Raw genomic sequence first — 22,559 nt, 5'->3', positions numbered from 1 at the left:
TTTTTATGATGTTTTCCTCCAGGGTGAGCTCCAGGTCTCTTGATAGTTGTGTCCTGATCCCTACATTTTCCTATTATAATTTAGGGACAATAATTGACCATGTAACCCTTTCCCTTTTTTCCTCCTATTTGGGCTTTATGATTTGGTGAAGCACATCTGCTGTTTACTATGATTCATCTATGGTCATCTTCTTTTCCCTGTTCCAACTGCCTAACAAAATCATACACTTGGCTTCATCTAAATGATTGTAATCTCCATGCAACAACAGTTATCCTACTTCCTCCCTGTGTTGCCTATTTCCGTTCCACCCACCTTCCCATCCTTTCTCAATTCTGTCATTAGATAAATGTTGCTCTTTTGATTTTGAATAATTGACCATTCCATGGTGAGCACACCTTAATAGTGTCGTTGCCCCCTTATATACCTATTTACTGCTTGGCTGAAAACTGGGGCACGAGGGCAAATTTTTCTCCAGACCTGAAATGTGGTCGAGGGCCACAGTCTCTCTCAGATTCCTACAGTCTGTCTCTTTGTGACCAGTAAATTCGTTTTTATTTTTGTTTTTAATAATTTTGAGTTTTGGTCCACATTTTCTCCAACTCTATGAGAGACCTTATAATGCTTACAATGTGAACCCTTTCAGAGCCATTGGTAGTGGTAGCCAGGCACCATCTAGTTCTTCTGGTCTCAGAGTCATGGAGATTGATATTCACATGTTCCATCAGTCCATAGGACTAATTGATATCAAGGATCTTCAATTTTCATCAGTCTTCTTTCTTCTGCATATGGAGAAACCAATAGTTGCATTTTAGATGGCAGCTTATGAGCTTTTAAGATCCCAGATGCTACTCACCAAAATAGGATGTAGAACATTGTCTTTGTGGACTACGTTACTCCAACTGAGCATGGTGTCCCCTGAGATTATGGTTCTGAGCCTCCAGGTCCAGAAACCCACTGCCTTAAGATGACTGATACTATCTAAGAAGGAATCATCATTTTGCCCAGTATATGCTCCTTAACACTCATAGTTGTTTTTGCAGGACAGGTAAATACCCATGAACAAATATTTTCTTTCAAGCTCTAATATATTTCTGGGTATATTCCCACTCTTCCCCCCATATGCATTCAGTCTATGTCTCTGTTCATGTACCACAGAACACTGTTGTTCCAAGGTTGTGTTTCTATCACTATTTACCATTATATCCTTTAGCCCTTGCATACCTACCTGTATCTTCACCTGTCTTCATCCTTCTTCTTCCAACCTCCCTCTTCTTGTATATTGTCCTTCCCATCACCCGAGTTAACCTGTGTCTACTCTAGCTAATGAATTACTCTCCCTTCCCTCCAAACCCTGGTAGCAATCAAGGAATGTTTCTTTAAGTAAGAAAACCTTTACGTGAGCTTTTACAATAGTAGCTCATACACTATTTACCCATTTGGATTGACTAATTCTACTCACCATATGTCCTCCAGGTTCATCCATGTTATGAAGAGTTTTGCAGATTCATCACTATTTTTCAGTGCTGCATAGTATTCCATTGTATGTATTTACCAATGTTTGTTTAAATATTCTTTCTTTGATGGGCAGTTAGGCTATCTCCACCTTTTTGCTTTTGTGCAATGAACATCAGTGTGCCTGTATCTACTTCTGTCCTGGCTCTTATTTCTTGTGGATATATACTAAGTACAGGGATTGCTGAGACATATGATGGTATTTCTATTTCCAACTTTCTGAGGAAGCGCTATACCAGTTTTCACAGTGGTTAAACCATTTTACAATTCCACCAGTAATGTAGAAGGGTCCCAGTCTCGCCCCACCCTTTCAAGCATTTGTTGTTTTCTATTTTTTTGAACTTTGTTATTACTGTTGGGTGAGATGATATCTTGTTGCTTTGATTTGCATCTCTTTATAATGAGCTAGACTGCAAGGTCAGTTTAAGTAGCAAGGTTGTCAGTTCAAACCCACCAGTCACTCCTCCGGAACCCTATACAGGATCACTATGAGTTGGAATTGACTTCACAACAACAACAATGGCTAATTTCTTTAAGTCTGTTGGCTGCCTGCATGTCTTCTTTGATGAGTGTCTGTTCATGTCCTGTGCCCATTTTTAATTGGGTTGTTGTCTTTTTCTTGTAGAGATGTTGTAGTTTTCTATAAACTTTAAAGAATAGACCTTTGTATGATATGTTGTTGCAAAACAAACAAACAAACAAACAAAAATTCAGTCTGTGTATTCCGTTTTTAGGGAGTCCTGGTGTAGCACCATAGGATAAGCACTGGACTACAAGGTCGGTTTAAACCGCAAGGTCAGTGGTTCAAATTCACCAGTTGCTCCTTGGAAACCCTATACAGGGTCACTATGAGTTGGAACCAACTTGATGGCATTTGGCAACAACAACAACAACATTCCCTTTTTGCTCTTCCGGCGAAATCTTTTGATGCACATAAGCGTTTAGTTTTTAGGAAGTCCCAAACGTTTTTTTCTGTCTTCTACTATTTGTGTGTTTTATGTTTGACAGTGTATTTATGGCATGCACTGTTATTGCTGTTAAGTGCCATCGAGTCAATTCCGACCCATAGCAACCCTGTATAGGGTTTCCAAGGAGCAGCTGGTGAGCTTGAACCACCGACCTTGCAGTTCAAACGACTTTGCAGTCTGATGCATTGCCCACAGTGCCACACCTGGACATGCCATGCATTAGGGCCTTTGAATTTGTCCTTATATTTTCACTGATGGTCTTCATAGTCCTAGGTTTTGTGTTTAGGCCTTTAATTAATGTTGAGTTTGTTTTTGTATATGGTGTGAGATATGGGTCTTGTTCCATTTTTCTGCAAATGGATTTCCAGTTTTGCCTGCACCATTTGTTGAAGAGACTACCTCTCCCCCATTTGGTATGTTTTGGCCCTTTGTTGAAGATCAGCTGATTGTATGTGGATGGATTTCTTTCTGGGTTTTCAATTCTGTTTATTGATCTATGTATCTTTTGTTGCACCAGTACCAAGTTGTTTTGTCCACATTGTTGTGTAGCAAATGTTGGGATCCGGTATTGGGAGGTCTCCAACTCTGTTCTTCTTTTAAGCAGTGCTTTGCTTATCTGAGATCTCTTTCCTTTCCATATAAAGTTAGTGATCCATTTTTCCATCACTTAAAGACTGATATCTGAATCTGGATCCGGATTGTTTTAGATCTATAGATTGCTTTGGGTAATATTGCCATTTTAACTATGTCAAGTTTTCCCATCCGAGAACATGGTACATACTTTCATTTTTATAAGTCCCTTTCGATTTCTTGTAATAGTGTTTCATAGTTTTCTTTGTATAGATCTTTTGTTTCTCAGGTTAGCTTTATTCCTTAGTATTTCATCTTTTGGGTGGCTATTGTAACTAGTATTGTTTTCCTAATTTCCTTTACAGAGCTGTCTTTATTATTACAGAGGAATCCAAATGATTTTTGTACACTGATCTTGTATCCTGACACTTGGCTGAATCTTTCACTGAGTTTAAATAATTTTCTTGCTGAGTCTTTATGATTTTCTGTGTATAGGATCAAATCATCTGCAAATAGAGCTAAATTCATTTTGAAATGTTAACTTTTTAAAGTTCTCATATGGTTGATATTGATAGACATAACCCACACAAAATGAAACTCTTTGGGTTCCTCATGAACTTTTCAGAGCAAACAGAAATTCTAAGGACTCCAATGGCTCTATGGTTAAGATCTGGATTGCTAAACTCAAAGGTCAGCGGTTGGAAGCCCCCAGTCCTATGAGGGAAATGTCCTGGTGATGAGGTCCTTTAAAGATTGTTGGTTTTGTGATTGTTAGGTGCCTAGACTCATCTCCAAGTCATAGCAATCTTATCCGCAATCGACAGAAACACTGCTAGGTTCTGCACCTTCCTCATAAATGTTATTTTGAGCTTGCTGCTGCTGCTGCCACAGTGCCAATCCATCTAATTGGAAGTCTAATTAAACTAATTGGGGCTGTTCTGCTCTGTCATATAAGGCCACTATGAATTCACTCCAGAGCACACATAAACATAAAGATTCTGAAACTCACAAGAACCTCTGACTTGGCCCAGGACTCTAGGAGCAGCAGTATTATTGGGCAAAGCTCCAGGCTCTCACTCAAAAGGTGGCATCAAGGAGGCAGAGAACGAGCATTGAGTATTTTTTGTTTACCAGTTTCCCTTTTCCCTGGCACAACCAGTGTCAACGCCATAAGCCAGGTCACATGACATTACTTAGATCCTTACTCCGATTAGGTCTGGGGTTCCTCGAAAAGTCAATCACCCCGTACCGCGGTTCCGGGTAATACAGTCAGCTATGAACAACCCCGACACAGAGGAGTCCGAAAACTCCAGTACGCGAGTATGATGCCCCAGACCGTCCTTCTGTTACTCTTGGGGACCTTGGTCCTGCCCCAGATCTGGGCGGGTGAGTGCAGGGTCGGGAAGTATAAACAGTCTCTGAGGAAGGAGGGGCGAGGGGACTTCTGGGGGCTGGGGCGAGGAAGGAGAGGTGAGGGAACTGCTGGGGGCGGGGGCGAGGGGACTGCTGGGGGCGGGGGCGAGGAAGGAGAGGTGAGGGGACTGCTGGGGGCGGGGGCGCAGGACGCTCGGGGTAGCCGGGTCCTCCACCGTCCTGACCCTCTTTCCCGGTTCCTCCTCCTCCTCCTCCTCCACGTCCCAGCCCTGCTAGTCCTACCATCCTTTCTTTGTCCTTGACTCCCCATGCCCATGGACCCCGGACCCGGGAGCGCGTGGGGGGCGGTGTCGGTGGTCTCAGCCGCCCCCCCTCCCCGCAGGCTCGCACTCCTTGAGGTATTTCCTCACCGCTGTGTCCCGGCCCGGCCGAGGGGAGCCCCACTTCATCGCTGTCGGCTACGTGGACGACACGCAGTTCGTGCGATTCGACAGCGACGCCCCGAATCCGAGGATAGAGCCGCGGGCGCCCTGAATAGAGCGGGAGGGGCCGGAGTATTGGAACCAGGAAACACTGTACGCCAAGGGCAGCGCACAGACTTTCCGAGTGGACCTAAGGAACCTGGGCGGTTACTACAACCAAAGCACGAGCGGTGAGTGACCTGGCCAGGGGTCTTGGGTCGAGGATCTCCACGGACAGGGCGTCCCGAGTCTCCGGGTCCAAATGTCGCCTCGAAACTGTGGGACTGGTGAAGCCCTTGTACCGGAGAAGAGCCTCGGGGAGTTTCTCTTTCACTTTCGGTTTAGCCTTTACCACTCACTCTTAGGGATCCTGGGGGCGGGGCCGAGCTCGGGGGCACGGCTGACCTCTGGGCGGGGGTCAGGGTCTCACACAATTCAGAGAATGTATGGCTGTGACTTGGGAGAGGATGGACGCCTCCTCCGTGGGTACAGTCAGTATGCCTACGACGGCCATGATTACATCGCCCTGAACGAGGACCTGCGCTCCTGGACTGCGGCGGACACGGCCGCTCAGATCACCGAGCGCAAGTGGAAGGAGAAAGATGTCGCTGAGCGCTACAGGGCTTACATGGATGGCCGGTGCCTGGAATGGCTCCACAGATATCTGGAGATCGGGAAGGAGACACTGCAGCGCATAGGTACCAGGGACAGAGGGGTGCCTTCCTGAACTCTTTTTAAGCTAGAACTGTGTCAGCCTTGCTGGACTCTCAAAAGGAAGGGAGGAAAATGGGACAGATCCCAGAGTACCCACTCCCACGGGTGTGGAGAGTGAGGAGTGAATTCAGATTTCCAGTGTCTGTACCAAATGATTTGGCCAGAGGCGCCCTCCTTTCTCTCTGACACAACGAAGAGACACCCCCCCCCCTTTTCTGGGACAGTAGGGGAACTGAGTCCTGACTGATCAGTTCCCTCTGATCCTGGAATTGACCTTGGGAACCACCAGGGACTTTCTTTCTCAACCCTAGTTCTCTGTCTCCTACCCAATGAGTTTACAGGTTCCTTTCCAAGTTTCTGAGTTTCTTGTTCCTCCACCCATGTCAGAACAAGAAATCCCTCTTCTTCCCCTCAGACACTTGGAGCCTCATCCTGATTCTAGAATTTTCTAAGGAAATGAAGATGATCCCAGATCCTTGATCTAGGCTGGTGTCTGGGTTTTGCACTCTCTCCCCCACCGCAATTATCTTGCCCATTTTCAAGATGGTCATATGAGCCCTGCTTAAATGGACCTTGTGAGGGAATTTAGTGTTCCTGCATATTCTGGCTCCTTCCACCAGACCCCCCAAAGACACAGGTGACTCACCATCCCATCTCTGACCGTGAAGTCACACTGAGGTGCTGGGCGCTGGGCTTCTACCCAGCGGAGATCACCCTGACCTGGCAGCGGGATGGGGAGAACCAATCCCAGGACATGGAGCTCGTGGAGACCAGGCCTGCAGGGGATGGAACCTTCCAGAAGTGGGCAGCCTTGGTGGTTCCCTCTGGAGAAGAGCAGAGATACACGTGCTGTGTGCAACATGAGGGGCTGCCCAAACCCCTCACCCTGAGATGGGGTAAGGAGGGGGACAAAGGCAGAGCCTCTTCTTTCTCAGAGGAAGCAGGAGCCCTTTGAATGTTCCTATTTTCTCACCTCCTGTCTTTTTCCAGAATCTTCCCATTCTTGCATCCTTGCCATAATAGTCATTGTTCTGGCTGGAGCCTTGGTTGTTGGAATTACTGTGGCTGGAGCTGTGATCTGGAGGAAAAAGAGCTCAGGTAAAAATGGGGTGGGGTCTGAGTGGTCTTGTCCCACTTGTTGTTGTTGTTAAGTGCCAATCTGTCAGTTCCAACTCACAGCCACCCTGTATAGGATTTCCAAGGAGTGGCTGGTGAGTTTGAATTGCCAACCTTGTGGTTCAAACTGACCTCACGGCCCAGTGCTTTCTCCCACAGCGCCACACCAGGATTCCTTCTTGTCCCGCTGGGGGTTTCAAGTCCTAGGGGATTAGCCATCTCCTTTCATGTCCTGCCTCATTATGGGAGGCACTATCCACACATGTGCAGACCCCATCAGGGGCTCTGTGTGCTAACATTACCCTTCTGTAAGCTCATGTGAAAATGAAGGACAAATCTTCCATCTTCTGGTGCTGGTGGTAGAGACCTGATTCACAGGTCACAGAACAAGGTTCCTGCTGAGGACAGACTTCAGGAGTGTGGTTGGTCCAGTCACTGCACACCTTTCCTTGTCCTGCCATGAGGTCTGCAGTCACAGTTTTGGAAACTATCCTAGGGTCCAGAACTAGCTAGCTATTTTAGGACCTCATGGTCCTGTTTCCTCCCCATTACCTCACAGCAAACTTTTTTCTCACAGGTGGAAAAGGAAGAATCTGTGATCAAGATGCAGGTAAATATGGAGGGAGAGAGACTGATCCTGGGACCCTTGGGATATAATGAATATGGGAGCTGAGGGGAGAGTCCCTCACCTGATAATTCCCATTCTACTTTTATCATTTCCTGTGGGCTCTGACCAGACCCTGTTTGTCTTCTTCTCCAGGCTTTGACAGTAACCAGGGCTCTCATAAGTCTCTCATTGCTTCAAAAGGTGAGAACCAGGCATGCGGGCTACCATGGGGGAGGGATTGGAACAGAGGGCACATGACTGGGCTCTGGGGATTCTTTGAGATTAGACATTTTGAGATTGCGTTGGGTTTTTCAGAGCCCCAGTGTGAGTGACTATGTGAATTTGCTCTTTCTTTTTTTCTGCAGCGTGAAACAGCAGCCTTGAGAACAGAGTGATAGATGATTTGTTCACTCCCCACTTTTTGACTGGAAACCCCTGTTTTTTCTTCTGCAACTGGTGTCTGAATGTGATTGCATTCCTCTCAGCAGAGTGTCAGGATGTGGTGGGAGTCACCCACCCCTGCCCACCAGGACCCCTCTCCACACTCAACTGTCTCCCTTTCCTGATGGTCAGTCTCCCTTTCAGCAGTGTCTCCATCTGTGATGCAACTTCCTGTTGCTGTGAACTACAATAGCTTACTTCATTTTTGAAAATGAGAATCTGAGAATTAATTTGATTGTTCAGCTTTTTACCATGAGGTGAGGTTGATGGGTTAATTAATAGAGGAAATTACTGAGCATTTAAGAGAGGAAATAAAAGAAAACTTGAGAATGTTCCAGAATCCATTGGTTTACTCTACTGAGTCTGTTGGAGGCAAGGACAGGAGAGGGAAGTAGAGGAGCCCAGTGTGGGTGGGGCCTGTGTCCAGTCAGCACTCAGGAGGATGGTCAGTCGTCAGCTGGGCCATGTTCGTGCCCTGTTGTCTTTGCTTTCAGTAGAACCTTGTTGCACTAGGACCCATGATCACAGGACTTAGACAGGACCCAGGCCTTGTCCTGTCTCCAGGGCAGTGTGGCCTTCATGTGGCGGGTCAACCTGGACTCAGGCCTAAGTCACCTTGGTCCCCCTCATTCTGTGATGATTTTGGTGTGCTAGTTTTTACAGAGGATTGTCCCTACTCTTCTGCTTGTGTTAAGAGTCTGGTCTCATTTGCACTGGTGTTCCCTTCTCTGATAGTTGCGAGAGTCACTGTTCCTGTCATTGTCCCCACACGGCCCAAGGTAGCCCTTTCACACAGGAGTCTCTGGTGACGAGAGACAAATGTATAGATTTGTCCAGATCCTGCCCGCTTTCCAGGACTCTTCTGTGGATGAATATTTTCATCTTTTCCTTAATCTTTTTTTAAGAGAGGAGGAATCAAGTAATTACTAATCTTAGGTAAATTCATTATATCTCCATCCTTTTCAACTCACCCTTTACAGCTCACCCAACCCCTCTCTCCCTGCCCTCAGCTCTATAATTCTAGTGCTGGATCCATCCAAACCCATGGATTCATAAAGCAGAGACTAATATAAATTCACAGTTGGTTGAAAAATAGTACCCAGCAGCTAGGGATCGCTCTTTCATGAAGATGGAAGTGAAATTCTGTGGAGGGCAGGGGAGCGGTCACTAGAAAGAAGGAGGAAGACAGCAGTCTCTGTGAGAAAAGTCCAGGCGGCATTAATGCCAGTGTGAGTGGATACTGTGTTGTAGCTGCCATAAAACACCATTTGCTCAGAGATTGCATGAATAAAGACACTGTCTTTAGAATAAGCAGGTGCTCTTCACCACATTCTCTGGCATTTGTTGAGTGCTGGCGATTTTTGCATTCTGAGAAACCCCAGTGAATTAAAATATAAAAATTGATGACCTGTAAAGCATATATTTGAGCAGAGAGACATAGACTATAAACTATAAGCACAGTGTATTAATTTCCACGTTGCTGTAACAAATTTCTGCAAACTTAAAATGACTCGAATTTATTCTCCTACAGTTGTGAAAGCCAGAAGCTAAAAGTGGGTCCAGCTGGCAGTTCTGGAAATGTCGGAGAATAGATTTGAGAGGTAAGAGGCAAGCAAGACAGTATGAATTTAGGACAGTATTCCAGATGTTTGCTTTACCTGGGTTTGGGCAAGAAAAATAGTAGGAAGTGATTGGACTCTGGATGTATTTTGAAGATAGAGATAACAGGATTTCTGAATGGCTTGAATTTGAGGTACAAGATAGATGAGTCAGAAGACACTAAGTATTTAGACAGTGCAAATGCAATCAGCGGGTATGGGGAAGATTCTGGAAGGAGTGTATTGAGGAAGGGGCATCACAGGCATGCAGCTTAAGAAATGTTGAGTCTGAGATGTCTGTCAGAGATGCAAGTGAGGTTGTCGGGTTGGAAGTTGGACATACTAGTCTGGAGATGAGTAGAAATGTTGATTAGAGGAATAGACCTGGGAGATGACACTATGCAAATGAGACTTAAAGCCTTTAGAACTGATGAGACCTTCATGGGAATCTGAAGAAGAAAAAGGACCAAAGTCTGACTCTGGACCTCCAGTGACAAATGATCTCATCAGAGCACACACTGAAGCTCTGGCACCACATCCAGGCTCCTAGCTCAGAGTCTCAAAAGCTCTATGCAAAGAATCACTTGTAGATCAAGCAGTGATCTCAGAGTAGAACTTTATCTGCGATGTTGTTGTTGTTTTCGTTGTTAAGTGTCGTCGAGTTGATTCCAACTCATAGCGACCCTATATACGGTTTCCAAGGAGCAGCTGGTGAGCTTGAACCACTGGCCTTGCAGTTCAAACAACTTTGCAGTCTGACGCATTAGCCCACAGCGCCACACCAGGTTATAGACACTTGAAATTGGATGAACAACTATGTGACTAATAAATAGCAGCTTTCCATTTATTCCCTTGAGAATCTGTCATAATGTCAAGCTTTGTCTACTTCAGTTATAATTCTCAGATGTGTGGCATGGACTTATGGGCTGGTGAAATGAATCCTCAAAATGCTTCCTTTCCATCTTCATCTCCTAAGAGGACTAAAAGGTCAGGTCTGTAAGGCTTAAGAGAGGATCTTTGTGTGCACTAATGTTAATTTTTTAAAAAATGTTTTATTGTGAATTATGTGATAGTTTTACATGGAAGAACATTAGTTTTACATGGAAGAACATTCATCCTATTGGATATCATTTCATTGCCATGGTTACAATCCCCTCTATGCATCATTAACCAACCAAAGGGTATACCCTGCAAGCCTGTCCCCTGGTCATCAGCACACAGCCCTTCTCCCTCTCTGGGTGTAGAGTTCCCAGCTACTCCATCTCTCCATGTCATCATCTCTGCCTCCATCTCTGGTGTCACTGTTTCTCTGGGTAGGGTCTCACACTCTGCTCTTCTCTCTTGATGGTCCCAGGGACCTCTGCACTTGGACTGCAAAGTCAACCACTCCCCTCCTTTTGCTACAAAATGTCTACCTGTACATTTCCAACCCTCACAGTCAGTCCTGTTAGCAATTATTCACTATTGTATCACAAGAGACCTAGCCCCATCTCCTTTCATCAGCCCCACCTAGACAGATTGGATACTACTCAGTGGAGATTCTACCTTCCTCCGCACCCTCTGGATCTGGGCTCCCTCTTGAAAGCTTGTAAGCCAGTCACTCCTTGCCTTTATAGTCCCCCCATTTTGGGTAGTCAATGTCCAAGTTGCCCATCCCTGTTTACTCTGTGTATGGAGGGGGTGGGAATGATCCTCACTATAAAGATTTGTTCCCTCTTTAGAGCTACTGCATCCATAGGTGTAGGATCAAGTTCGTAAAATTGTATCAGATTACTCTTTTTTTCCTCTTCTTTCTTCTGGTTGAGCTCTGATCATCCAGCCATTGAAGCCAGGTCAAGTGGGTATTATCTGCAAGTGTGGGTGTTCTTATGCATATGTTCTCTATTCTTATCAGTTGGACGCTTCACTCTCCACTCTAGTCCTCTGTGGCTATGTCACTGACTCTGGGCTGAAGAGTTCCCAGGTCTTGCCACACTGCTGTCCAACCAGGTCTCCACCTGAGTTCACAGGAGTCTATTGAATGTTGTGCTGTTTTTCCCTCACCTCCCCTTATCGGTGACTAACGTGGTCACCAATCAGAACACATGTTTGCTTGTGTATTCTCATTGAGTTTTAGTCTTGGAAGGGTGTTTGCTTGAGGGGACCCGACCACTTGCCTTGATGTCTCCTGGGTGAGCAACTTGCTTATTCTTGTAGTACCAATGTTAATTTTTATATTTTATTCTACTTGCACATTTTTCTGAGGAGAAGATCTGTAACACTAATTGGTTTCCATAAGACCCCTTTAAAACACTAAACTATCTTAGCTTGGAGTCCTGGTGAGGTGCTGTAGGATAAACACTGGACCACAAGGTCGGGTTGAACCACAAGGTTAGTGGTTCAAACTCATCAGCTGCTCCTCGGGAACCTATACAGTCTCATTTTGAGTTGGAATTAACTTGATAGCATTTAACAACAACATCTTAGCTCAGACATCACGCAACTCAGTGTCTCTACCACAAGTGTGATAAGTTTGGAAATACATACAGAAAATTGTTGAAAATTAGAAACTAAAAATTGCCTTATTAATTTAAAAAAGGAATATTCTAAAATTAAAAACAACAATCTATCTTAAATCTGACACTGTTGACATCATAGCAGCATTATTCATAATACTCAAAAGATGAAAAAAAAAAAAAAAGTCAAATATCCATTTACAGGTGCATGTAATATTTCTATGCAATGGAGTTTATTTATCCATGCAAAGGAAGGAAGCACCGACACATGCTACATACAATGTGGCCTTGCCTTAAAGAGATATGGTGAGCAAAACAAGCCAGTCGTAAAAGTCCACAGTTTGATTCTATTTATTAAAGTTTCAAGAATAGGCAAATCCTTAGGAATAGAAAGTAGCTTTGTCACCTAAGTCTGGGGGGTTTGGGGAGTAAATGGGGAGCAACTGTTAATGAATGTGAATTTCATTTTGGAGTGACTAAACTGTTCTAAAATTAATTTTGGTGATGGTTGCTCAGCTCTGAATATACTAAACATCACTGGCTGAGAGGAGCTAAGATGGTGACCTAGTGAGACAACAGTGCCTCCCCTCTACAACAAAGACTTGAGAAACCAAGTGAAATAGATAGAGATGACAAACACGGAATCCTGAGCATCAAATGAAAAGATGAACAATTAGATCAAACACCAACTGGAAGAAGAAACTGAGTGAAAACAACAAATGAGAGATATAGAGCTGAGGTGCGAGCCACCTTGTCCAGTGCAGGGTGACCAATTGGAAACAAAGCAAACAGAATTCCCAGATAAGGAGTGCAGGAAGATAACACCACAGGATCCCCAGTGAGACAAAGGCACAGCACACACAAAACTGGACTGAAGCAAGATGAGAAGGACACAAGTTAGATTTAAGGAAGGTAAGTGCAGGAAAGTGGACGAGAATGCCAGATTCAGGTGACCACAGAGCAGGGAGGGGCCCAGGTCATTTGGATTAGGAACCCACATGCAGGGGAAGGTCCATGAGGTAATGACTGGAGATGATGTGCTCTGGGTGCCCCCTCACTTGTATTGATTTGGGGCAGTAATCAGAAAACCAGCTGTTGTCACACAGAAGTGCACCAGTGCCCAAGTCGGTGCCCAGCAACTGACTCGAGGAATGTGCTTTTTCATCCCACCCCTACCCTCCTGGTGACTAGAGGTATGACCCCTAGCCTGCTGACCTGGAGGCTGGTGATGCCCCTGCTGCCCCTCCCCTGCTTGCCTGTTTACCTAGCCCACTCTCCACCACCACTGGTGCCCCCCTGGCCATGTGCCGTCTGTCTCCACTGTCAGCTGTCTATACTCCTGCAATACAGAGTTGGCAACCAGTGCTGGATCAAGCCACCGCCCATGACTTGGGTCTAGACCAGTGGCAGCGTATCACGCAGGCACAGCCTCAACTGCTATTGTCTATTTCTAAATAGCCCACTATTCTGAAATAGACAATGTATTGAAAGCACAACAGAAGACAATTGGATCAATGAAGACAGAATCATCTAAACAGAAGACAAATCCCTTGGCATCAATCTGTTTGAGGAATAATCTTTAAATGAGTGAAGAAAGCCTAAGACTTATGTGGGACACTGTCTAGAGGCATAATTTCTATGCGATCAGAATTTAAAAACACAGATGAAACAAAGGACAAAAAAAGCTAATGAAGACTTGTTGGCAGAAAACATAAAAGATAAAAAAATATCAACACAAGAAGCTGTAGAAATCCCAACTAGAATAGACTCCAAAAGAAAATACCATAATCAAACTTTCAAAAACCACAGAAGGAAACAGAATCCTGAGAGAAGCAGGAACAAATGAGTTGTTATCTACAAGGGGAATCAATAAAACTGAGGTGTGATTACTTGGCAGAAACTATGCAGGCAAGAAGGCAGAATGACATACATAAAACCCTGAAAGAAAAAAAAAGATGCCAACCAAGATTTATATATCCAACAAAATTGTCCCTCAGATACAATGGTTAAATTAAGACTTTTCCAGATAAACAAATTCATGGAAGGTGTAAAAACCGGGGCAATTTTACAAGAAATGCTAAAGGGAGTCCTTTGAACAGAGAATGATTAAGTTGTTGTTTTTAAGTGTTTTTGAGTAGGTTTTGACTCATAGTGACCCTGTATAAGGCTTCCGTGGAGTGGATGGTGAGTTTAAACTACCAATCTTGCAGTTCAAATTGACCTTGCGGTTCAGTGCTGGTCCTACAGCACCACACCAGGATTCCTGTTTTAAATCTAGTAAGGAAAAAATAAATTTTAGGTTAAACAAACCTCACTAAAATAAAAAGGAAGAAATCATGGAGACCTGGTAAAAACAAAATCAACAGCAATGAAGGAATTGAAAAGGAAAAACTGTAAACAAAATGAACTCAATATAGAAAAGTACTTGGAACAAAGAAATCGGCACACCACACACACCCACACACAAAGCACAACAAAATGACAACAGTAATTCATACCTATAATAATTACATTAAAGGTACCATTCAAGAGACAGAAAGTGACAGAATGGCTAAGAAAACATGACTCATAAGTATGGTACTTGTGAAAGATACACCTGAGATATAAAGATGAAAAATAATCTAAAAAATATGTCAAGCAAATAGCAACCCAAAAAAAGGGGGGAAACAGTGACAATATTATTTTTTTATAAAATAGACTTTAAGGCAAAAACCAGGAAAAGAGAAAAAAGAGGCCAGTAAATAAAGATTTAAGGGTTAATTCCATAAGATGAAGCCTTACCGATGAAACTGCTTTAAAGACAAATCATTGGAACTGGTTAGGACATTTTTGAAGATTTGTAATATAGATAGCAAAAACTGTGTTGGCTAATATTTGTACATACTACTTATTCAAGCTAGGACCGCCAGACTTCTTGAAGTCTCATACTTCAGGCAAAATGTCAGAAGGGACCAGTCACTGGAGAAAGATACCATGTTTGTTAAGGCTAGAGGGTCAGAAAAAAAAGAGGAAGGACCCCCAGTTCGATGATTGTGAGGTTGGCATCATAGGGCCAGCAATGTTTCATTCTGTTGTGCATAGAAAGTCACTACCCACTGGATGGCACCTAACAACAACTTATTCAAGCATGTGATTACATGGTATCTTTCCTAAGACTTTCTGTATTGATCTGTCTGTGATCCACACAGATTAATTGTGTGCTATAAGGACAATTTCCCCATTATCATAGCAAACAATAGAGCTACCATGTTTAAAACTTGCTGGGAGAGACATTAGGCTGCATTGCTTCAAAGCAATGTGCCGCCCCTTGCAAGGGTTTTCCACTTCTGCAAATAAATGTATTGCTTGCATGAAAAGCTTTTTCTTTTGCCTTGTTATTCTAACTTGGCAGGGAAAGAGTCATTTTAGGAAAGAGTCCGGAGACAATTCGAGTTTGAAAAGTGGCCAAAACCATTCTCTGCGTTGGAGTCCTGGCACTTTGGATGTGTGATTACCAAAATTAAAGACAATGCAAACGAACTGGCTGCAAGTGAACCCCTATTTGAAACCTTCAGCCGTCAGTTGTCTGTCCTTGAAATTTACCGCTGTCTGCGCTTAGACCAAGAGATCCGTTTCTTTCTAGGAGTCCCTGGGGTCTGAGAGGTGAGCCAGGTTCCAGGGGAAGATTATAGAAAAGAACGAAGAGTGAGCGGGAAGTCAAGCGAACTTTTTAAGATTTCTCTCCTTCCTTTTCCGACTTCTTCCCGCGTCCCCGCCTACCCCTCCTCCTCTCCCAGCCTGCCCTTGGTGGGTGACACAGTTGACAAGAATGTCCTGTGGCTCAGGGAAAGTTCACAGCATTTCCAGGTTTGGATCTCAGGCTGTCAGCGCTGAGGGCTGCGTCTGGGATTCGGAAGGCCACTTGGGAAATGTTGGGGGGTGGGGGTGGCCTACTGGGTACCAGCATCCGGGAATCCACCTAAACGAAGGTTTCTCGTAAGTTTCACTTTTCATTTGCAATCTCTTCCAGGTTGTTTTGCCTGTAGACAGATGATACTCTCCTAAGTCCGTTTTCATTGGCTCTCTGGAATCCTGGTGTGACGCTACGGGATATAGCGCTGGACCGCTAGGTCGGTTTGAACCAAAAGGTCGGCGGTTCAAAATTGCCATCCGCTCCACAGAAACCCTAGTAGCCAATCAGAGCCAATCGGGAACCAGAAATGCCCCTAGACTCAGTGGGCCTGAGGTCCCGGACCGCAGTGACCAGAATCCTCCCCCTGCTCGCCTCAGGTCCGGGGCCTGCTGTTCTCCAAAGACCTGGGGCTGGACGGAAACTGCCTGTGAGGCCGGAGGAGAGCATTGCGTTGCTTGCGGGAGTGGAACCTCATCCTACTTAATTTTCTTCTTTTCCTTCCTCCCTCGCCTTCCTTTCTCCTCAACCTCCTTTCTTCTCCATACCTGGGAGCCGTGTGCACACCCACGCCTAAGAAGAACCTGCCCAGGAACCACCGGAAGCGAAGAGCATCCGGGAAGGATGTTCCCTTCCCCCACTCCAATTGTCCTGTTTGTTCCAACAGTGGTTAAATGTGCCGGAGGGTCAGAGAAAAAGGAAGATCCCCAATGAGATGGATTGACCAAGTGGCAGCATCGATGGACTCAAGCGTGGCAACAATAGTAGGTTGGCCCAGGATCGGGCAGTGTTTCGCCATGAGACCTTACCGACTCAATGGCACCTAACAACAACAAAATTATGGGTAATGGGAAGAAATTCAAAGAATCTGTATTCTCTTTGAGCCTTTTCCCCAGGTTCACCATTTACACAAGTGATCTACCACACAATTGCTGACTGATTTCACACTGAGGTGCTGAGCCCCAAGCTCCAAAGATAAATGACTTGGTAGCAGGAGGGAAACAAAAAACTAGAACCAGGAAACAGAGCTTGTGGAGACCAGAGCTGTTGAGGGGTTGGAACCTTCCAGAAGTATGTAGCTGATTCCCTCTGGAGAAAAGCAGAGATAAACATGCTGCATATGGCACAAGGGGCTTCCTGAGACCCTTACCCTGAAATAGAGTAAGAAGGGGGATTGAGGAAAGTTTCTGCTCAGGGAAGGCAGGAGACCTGGGAACTTCCAGCAGGGTCAGAGCTGAGGCCTGGGGATCAGGGTCCCTCACCTACCCTTGTCCTACTCAGCCCACCATCCCCATCATGGGAATCCTTGTTGGCTGGGTTTCTCCTGGGAGCTGTGGTAGTTGGAGCGGAAGTGGCTGGAATTTTGATCTGGAGGAAGAAGGGTTCAGGTAGGAAAGGGGTGGAAACTTGGTCACTTTTGCTTCACTTGTCAGTTTCCACCTCAGTGGTTCAGTTGCTCATCTGTTTCTGCTGAGTCAAAAATAACAATTCCCCAGAAATGCAGGAACACCTGAGAAGGGGTAGGTGGGCAGAACCTCAGTCTAGATAAGGACATAGAGTCTTACAGGTGGGTTAGCTGACTGCCGGGCAAAGATGATCTTGGGAAGTAGAGGCTGAAGAACAGTCTGAGAAGCTTCAGGATGGAGGCAGAGACTGGAGACCAGGCAAGGGTCATGCTCCACTGTACCAGGCAGGCCAACCCTATGGCTGTTTTGAACTTCAGATGCAGGGTCTGGGCCCATGTTTCTCTTAATGCTCCTTGGGATTCTGAGCAGCAGGGCTAGGAGGAACTCTGACAGGACAAATCTTAGAAGATGAGGATCCAGTCTCCTCTGTTATAGGTGGAGAATGTAGCCGAGATGCTGATTTCCTGAAACCATGGCCTTTGTATAAAATCAATGTGGAGACATTGTCAGTTTATTAAATTTACAAAGGCATCTATTCTGTGATTTAAACAGAGTGGGTCACTTCCACAGTTGGCCTAATTAAACATATGTTATGAGTCCTGGTGTGGCACTACGGGTTAAACCCTGGACCGCTAACCACAAGGTCAGTTGTTCAAACCCACGAGCAACTCCTTAGAAACCTTATCCAGGGTTGCTATGAGTTGGAATCTACTCAAGGACACTTAATAACAACAACATGGCTCTAAATACTTTTATGTGGTCTCAAATATCCAGTTCCAATGCCCCCCCTGGATTTCAGACTGCCTACTTGACATCTATACTTATATGTCTAGGAGCCCTTGTGGTGCAAATAATAACTTCCACAGCAAATATGAAAGGAATAGCCAAGTTTTTGTCAGATTCTTTATTTTTTTTTGCTGTCTCATTTCATTTTGTTTTGTTAAAAAGAAATCTCTTCATAGAAAACACCAAAAAATTGCAAAGAATAAAGCCACAATCACCTATATGATTGATATATACGTTTTTTTACATTAAAAAACTTTATTATACAAACAAAAATAATTTTGAAATATTTGAATTGAATTGCAAATGAAGTTTTTTACACTTCCTTTCCCCCTATCATTATTTCACAAGCAAGTCTTGTATGATTTTAGTGACCTCGTTCTATTTAATTAAAGGAGGTTAGCAGAGTACTTATTGAATTTTAAATGTTGAATACACACACACATATATATAAATCTTTTTATATTCATAATAGGGAGATGACCATTTGTGCTTAAATTCCTTTTTATAAATGTTTTGACTATATGCAGCAGTGAAATTACTAGGTGAAAGGTTATAAGCACCTGTATGTCTTCTGGTGTACTAATACACATGCCAACCTTATTTCTAGGGTAACTTTTTGAATTTGTATTTTCAAGGGGTGCCTACATCACCCCACACAGAAAACAGAGCCATCTCCCTTGCATAATCAGCAAGAAAGCTGGTAAGAAGGAAGTAACACGTTGATGGCTGATTTGTCCTTTTTAGGCTCTGTGTTTCACTTGTTGCTGTTTTGCTGAATGTATTTGGGACCATGTTCATACCTTTGTAAGGAAAAAGTTACTATCTCTGTCTTTTTTTTTTTTTTTTTTTTTTACTATCACTATCTTTTAACCAATTTCATTTGAAACATTTATATTTTTTAAAATTGATTTATAAGCATGTGTCATGTATATCCAAACTGAAAAGGTATTTATCATGCTGAAAAAATACCTGAAGGGTATTGTGATTTTATTTGGGGGATAAAATAGAAGCCAACTTCTGTTGAAGCACTTACTGTGTGTTAGGACTTTATATATAGCATTTTACTTAAATTATGCTGTAAGTAAAGTTATGAATCCTACATTACAGATGAAGAAACAGGCTTAAAATGGTTAACTGACCTCTCTGTGATCAGACAGCTAATAAGCAGCAAAAATACTGGAAAGAGCTACTGAAATGAGTTACACTAGCTCTCTGACTAACGGGGCCTCAAACCTAACGCATCCTCAATCTGCCATTAGGGAGACCAGACTGTGCACAGGAGAACTCTGCATCTTCCAACTAGTGCTGAAGCCCACTGAGCTGGGATTCTGGAATGAGGGTCATCAAAAGAAAACTTTCTGTAGTTTTCATTGATCTTGCGCCTTTCCCTCAGAGACAGATCTTGTCCTTGGAGCCACTCCTGAGATCTCTGAGAGAGGAGAATGTTCTCCCCATTTCAGAGAGTGGGAAATATCATCTCAGGGGAAGTAAGAGACATCAGAGTCTAAGGAGACCATTAGGAAAGTCATCTCAAAAAAAGTCATAAAGCTCTGCCTCAGAACACTCATTAAAGGATTGTCAAATATGGGACTCATGTGGATTATTCCCCCAGAGCTTCTTTCAAAGTTAGGCTTCTCAACAGGTGATGGGGGTTCAGAACCAATAATAACCCAAGATCACAGTCTCCAACAACAATCCAAAGTCTCCATTATATTACATAAGGACATATCCTGCAGTCAGCAACTGAAGAAAGTCATGTGCAGCTTCGGTGATTTCTCCTTCCATTTTGTTTTCTAAATCTCTCACACACAGAAAGCTTACTGGGTTTTGTTTTGTTTTTTTTTTTTTTAAATGTATTAAAAAGATTCCCTCCATAGTTTTTGGTATGTCTGATTATAAGAAAAAGTTGACACAGGGGGGTATATGCAAAATGAAACAAGAACAAACCTAGATCATTTTGGCATTTCAATAATATGATTTTTTGACACAAAAATCTGGACCGAAAATTTGACTAAAATATTTTTTCATCTTGCTACCAAGTAATTTATAAAGCAAATTGATTTCAAGACATATTTCTAGTGGGGTACTTTTGGCAAGATGGTCGACTAGGCAGACCCTCTACAACAAAGATACAGGAGACCAAACACAACAGACACATTGGACATTGGACAATAAAACATTGGACAATCCTGGAACCCTGCACTTTGAGGAAATGTTAGAGAAGTGAATTGTATACCTACTGGGAAAAGAAACTGAGCAGGGTGGTGAAAGGAGACTGGTGAACGGAATGCCAGCCATATACAACATGGCCATCTTGAACTTTTGTCAGCAGCTTTGGAGAGATAGACAGATGGCGGCCTGACAGATTCACACAGGTGATGGAAAGGTGGAATTCCTTCTTGCTCCCACATTCCCCTGGATAACAGAGGTGAGGCCCATCATCATTCTCATCTTCCCCACCTCCACCCCCAGCACAGTCCAATGTCTCTGGGAATTCTGAGCCATATTGAACCAATATCAGGTGGGTGCCCACTGTGGCACCTTGGTGCCTGGATTCAGATGGACTCTGCTGTACGTCTACAGAATCCACAGAGTCTTCCGGCCAGCACTAGACTAGTAGGAACCTTAATAATCAGCTATCCTGACTACAGACATTAAAACTAGCAAGCTGAAGGGCCTCAGTGAACTACTATTGGATTGCATCACCCAAACCTGCATCTAGGCCTATAGGAATTCCATCTAAGGCTTGGAACTCAGCCATCATATCCTTTCCTCCACTCACTTGTGAGTTCCTTAGATGGCAGGAGCTCCGCAGATTTTTCTCCTCTTTCCGTCCAACAACTGCACTGGTTTTTTGTTTTTCCTTTTGTTGTTTCATTGTTTTTGTTTGTTCAGTGTTTCTTCTCCTTGTTCCTTTCTTCTTCTGTCTTTGATTTTTAGCCTTTCTTTCTCTGCTTTTATTCTTTCTTCTTGTTTTCTGTTTCTCATTTCCACTGTTCTTCTTTTTCCCTTTTGATTTTTTGTTAATACTCTCAAGTCTCTTTCTCTTTGCATCCTCCCTTTCTGTGTTTTTGCAGTTTTTTTTTCTTCTCTTTTTTTTTCTTTTACAGCTCCGTTTTCCTATCTCTTTTATCTTTTTGTAATTATATTTTTTCTTGTTGCTGCCCATTTATGTTTCTTTTTTCTCCTTTCTTATATTTTATTTCCCTGTTGTTTGCTTTTTTGTCCTAGTTTGCTTTCCTGTGTATGTTTTGTCCTCTTGCTCCACCCAGTGGAAGACAGCAACAGTGCCCATAGAGCTAAGCCACAACCATACATTCTATAGCTCCACCCACTGGGTAAGAGCCAATACCAACGCCTATGCGACTTGTCAATAATAAACCCCAACCAACACCGGCAAAACCCACCATAAAATGAGCTGCATAGATGGCAAATGGAGAACAGTGCACACGTTTCTATTTTTAAATCACACCCATCAGGAGACAATTGTTCAGATCCTAAGAACACAACAACACTCAATCATAAGTTAAACGCTAATATGATGATTAGTCCACAAAGACAACAGACAATTTTATCTCACATGAAGAAACTAGAGTGAGCGGCTCAAACAGTTGACCAAGATGCAGAGTCAGAAAACGTTTTTGAGGTTATTTGAAAGGATCAATAAAATTGACAAATCATCGGCAAACCTAACAAAAGAAAAAGATACAAAATAACACAAATATGAAATTATGTGTAACATCACAACAGAACCAACCGAAATAAAAAGGATAGTAACACAATACTATGAAGAATTGTACTCCAGCAAATTTGAAAATCTAGATGAAATGGACAATTTTCTAGAAACACCTAAACTAGCACAAATTGAAGTGGAAAACTTGAATAGACTTATACCAAAAGAATAAATTGATCAACTCATTAAAAGACTTCCAACTGCAGAAAGTTCAGTTCCAACTGGCTTTACTGGTGAATTCTACCAAACATTTAGAGAGGAACTGACACTAATTTTAAGGCACTCTGGTAGCGTGGTTACGAATTAGGCTGTGAGCCGCAAAGTCAGCAGTTCGAAACTACCAGCTGTTCCGCAGGAGAAAGATGAGGCTTTCTGCTCCCACAAAGATTTACAGCCTTGGAAACCCTGTGCAGGGTCGCTATGAGTCAGAACCGACTCCATGGCACATAACAACAGCAACAACACTCTTAAAATATAGAAAAGGAAGGAAAACATACAAATCCGTTTTATGAAACGAGCATAACACTGATACCAAAATCAGGCAAAGACATCACTAAAAGGAAAAATTGTACACCAACATCCCTCATGAACATAGATGTAAAAATTCTCAACAAAATCCTAGCCAATAGAATCCAACAACATATCAAAAAAGAATACATCATGACCAAGAAGAATTCATACCAGGTACACAGGGATTGTTTAATATTAGAAAAACAATCAAAATAATCCACTATATAAATAAAAACCCCCAAAAAACCCCACATTATCATATCGATCTATGCTAAAAAATCCAACACTCATTCCTCATAACAAAAACAAACAAAAAACAATTAACAAAATTGTTGTTGCTGTTAGGTGTCATCAAGTTGGTTCCAACTCATAGCAACCT

General features: G+C 43.4%; 1 pseudogene; it reads left to right on the top strand.

Moving 5' to 3' along the window:
• Positions 1-4,372: 4,372 nt before the first annotated feature.
• Positions 4,373-7,717, top strand: LOC102835762 (annotated as a pseudogene).
• The last annotated feature ends 14,842 nt before the right edge of the window (positions 7,718-22,559 follow it).

This window comes from Chrysochloris asiatica, unplaced genomic scaffold (assembly GCF_000296735.1).
Source record: "Chrysochloris asiatica unplaced genomic scaffold, ChrAsi1.0 scaffold00213, whole genome shotgun sequence".
In the NCBI taxonomy this organism is placed as follows: domain Eukaryota; kingdom Metazoa; phylum Chordata; class Mammalia; order Afrosoricida; family Chrysochloridae; genus Chrysochloris; species Chrysochloris asiatica.
Note: the sequence above shows the minus strand (reverse complement) of the source record. Positions and strands in the feature narration are given on the sequence as shown.